Source organism: Dipteris shenzhenensis, chromosome 17, assembly GCF_047967505.1.
Source record: "Dipteris shenzhenensis isolate YYH24624 ecotype China chromosome 17, Dip_SZ_1.0, whole genome shotgun sequence".
Taxonomy (NCBI): domain Eukaryota; kingdom Viridiplantae; phylum Streptophyta; class Polypodiopsida; order Gleicheniales; family Dipteridaceae; genus Dipteris; species Dipteris shenzhenensis.
This window is the reverse complement of record NC_141612.1, coordinates 54988655-54992170: the sequence shown is the minus strand read 5'-3', so window position 1 is coordinate 54992170 and position 3516 is coordinate 54988655.

Below are 3516 nucleotides of genomic sequence, written 5' to 3'. Positions count from 1 at the left end.
AAGTAACAAATGATAGAAAGAAAGAATAAAAGTGTTTTTTTTTTTTTTAAAGAGTGACTCGTTTTTTGGTCAAAATATTTTCGAGTTGGAAATCTAAATTAATTAAAGAATTAAAGAAAATTTATAACTCTCTAAGAGGAGCTCAAAGAAAGGCATAAGTTATGTGGAGCCTTAAAAACTTGATATTGAAATGTTTGATTGTGCCAGTATAGTGAGACGAATCTTGTAGATATCATTTGATGTGACTAAGTAGTAAGAACTTTGATGTTGTCGAAGAAGTTGATCATGCTTTGTTTATAGGGTTTTTGAATGGGTTCAATATTTGGACTTGCAGTTTTGTTGCTACACTACTATTGTTGATCTCGTCATTGCTATGACCTGTGAACGAGTTAAAAGAAAGTAGGTTAGATTGTAGCCATGATTCAATTTACATGACTTCGTATGCAATTTACCTGTATTTCAATTAGTGACTTAATCGTTCGGGTCTTTGTTTTTTTTGTTGCAGGACGTTGATTTCTTTCTTGTAAAATACAGCAAGATTTGGTTAGTGCCATTAAAACTTTGCTAGTGAAGAGAACTGCTTGTTTAGTAAAAGTAGCTATAGTTCAATAAAAGTTAAGATGTGAAAGAGAGGGAAATAAGGTAAGTAAGCATTGATGCGAGTTAGTAATAAATTAACCTGAAAGGATCGGTTATCGATCGAATTATTTACGAGCATACTTGAAGGGATCGATTGTTGATGTATTTAGTATTAATAGAAAGAGAGCAATTTACCGATCATCTTAACCGAGGAATAGGAATCTGAAAGTCCATTTTTCTAGCTATCTCAGATTCAAGTTCCAAGTTTCCAAGTATGAAGTTTTCTATTGTCAAGTTTTTTGTGTCATTTTGAATGAAGGCATATACGATGGTGTTTTGTACGATAGTATCACTGCGTCATGATCTGACCAATAGATCGGTATGTTATTGGCAACTTATTTTGATAGTGGTGCATTTGTCTATATATGATATAGGAGTGATTTGTAATTGATTGTTGGTAAGCTGCTTGCTAGTACTAGATGATTAGCTGACATTAATGATTGCAATGTTCTTTGTTCTTTACTATCTGTGAGCATATCAATGTTAAAGTCACCAAGGATGAAGGTTACAGTGTTAGTTGGTATTGTCTTTATCTTGTTGCTCATTACTGTTGGGAAAGCTGTTTGGTTACTAGAAGGTGAACGATATATTGCTATGATATGGAGTAATGTGTGTTAGGTAGCCTGTAATGTTGTTTCGATTATGTCATAATCAGTTGTTTCTACGAGTGCTTCTTTTAAAGTATATTCACTATCATAGAGAAGTGTTGTTGCGCGTTTACTAGGAGCTATGATAGATTTGTATTTGTTGTTGCTACTAGTGAAGCATGTTGTTACTTGAGGCATGTTGACTTCTGTTAAACAAATGATGTGACTGTATTCCATAAAGTATTGTGCTTTTAGATCGTTTGCATGTGCCGATAAAGAGCGAGTGTTTAATGTCAATATATTGTGGTGACCTGCAGTGAAGTCTTGTAACTTGTATTTGTAACATTGAAAATTGCCATGAGGATTCTATCAATAGTCGTTTAGTTTCTTCTTCGACGGCATTGTCCACATGAAATTTCGAATCTGTAAGTGGTGATAGTAGGTATAAGTGTTCCTTTGATCTTATACGTGATAGTGCAATGTATGTTAGCCCATGGCTAGTAATGTTTGCTGGGTAGAAAGCTACCTGTTCTAGAGTTAAACCTTGTGATCGATCTATCGTACGAGCTGCAGCTCTTTGTATTGGAAATTGTTTTCTGATTACTGTATTTGCGTTGTGGTGTCCTATTTGTATCTCTTTCGAGACGGGGAAGATGCATGTCCAATTGTGTTGTATGCAATCTGTATATAAGTCTGCATATCGGGCTCGTGTTTGTGCACCTACACATGGTTGAAGGAATTGTATCCAAATAATTGGATCATTCGTATCTATTTTTGTTGATGCGCAAAAGTAGCCATCTGCTCCGTTAACCAATCCATATGTTATAGTTCTACTAACATTGATGGCTTTAACTCTAGCGTTTTATGTAAACTAGCTGTTTTGTTTGGATTATTTGGTAACATTATGCTTGTTTTAAAATGTTCGTTGTAAAACTCTTTTGCTTCGAAGATGTGAATTTCAACTTGGGTTTTTTAGAAAACGATGTTGTTATGTTGGTTGTAGCCTTTTGAGTGTAGAATAAGTGTGGTATTGTCAAGTCACTGGAGGTTCGCGGAAACATGTTTCGTTTATTGTATTGATTTCTTTCTATGTTTGTTTGTTTTTTCGAAATTTGTTTAGGATATTCACAAACTCGGTGTCAGTTTGCCGCATAACTTGTGAGAGTTCATAGTACTTGAAATTATGTGTCCAGATGTTTGTAGGTAGTATACCTTCTTGTGTGAATATCCACCTGTTATGTACAGGCAGGATTTGATATAAGTCACCAAAAAAGAAAACGTGCACTCCACCAAATGGTAGATGTCGAGCGTGTTTAGCCTTTTTGCTATCTTCTTCGTAGGTTAAGTTATATAACTCGACATTTGCAACATTAGTTAACTTGATATAGTTCTCATGAAAGTCGGTTGGTGTTGAGCTTATGAAGTCGTCATTGTCTTTTGACAATTGATGAGCATTTTCTTCAAAGTTATTCCAGTTAGAGCCTTCTTTGTTACAGTAAGCATGTGTGTATTTCTTTACGTTATTTGTTATACTATCAATGTGGAGATTGTAGAGGTCTTTCCATGTTGTATGTGAACCTTTCAAATTTTATTCGTTTCCTTGAAAAGGTAAATGTAGTAAGACCATCTCTCTGTAGTGGTTTTCAAGGTCACGATTTCTATTGTATTTTATTGATCTTATGATTCTTTCTTTTTTCCGCTTTCTAAAGCTCTCATTTTGTAATTATAAAATGCAACAGTGTTAGATAGGGTACAGTTGTCAAGGCAAGAGGGACGTGCCTTGTATTTTTCTGTAACAGATGTACACATTATGTCCGTCGAATTGTCAGGTAAGGCTTGAAGCTCATAATTACGTTTCAGTACAAAATATTGGTCTTCTATAGGTGCCGTGTTAATGAATTGGAATGATCTAGAGGCATGGTACAGGGGTAGCAAGAGTATTATAAACACTACTTGTTGAGCAGACATTTGTTGCGTGTTTAAGAATGCTGATCCAAGTTGCTTGATATGCGTAGCAGCATCACCTTGCTCATGCTTGCATTCCTCTATAATTGCATTAAAAGTTTTTATCATTGTGTTGTCGCATTTTGTGAGGTACGATGTGCAGTATGATGCTGCTACATATGGCTCCAAGATATATTGGGTGTCCATATTAGATTTCCATAGACTTATAAGCTGTGGTGAAAACGGATTAGTGCATATGTTTGTTAGGCTACGTTTTAGAAGTTCTCTAAGTGAAGAAGTTCTGTGTGAGTAGTAACGTGCACATGTAATGGGATCTTGTCTAATT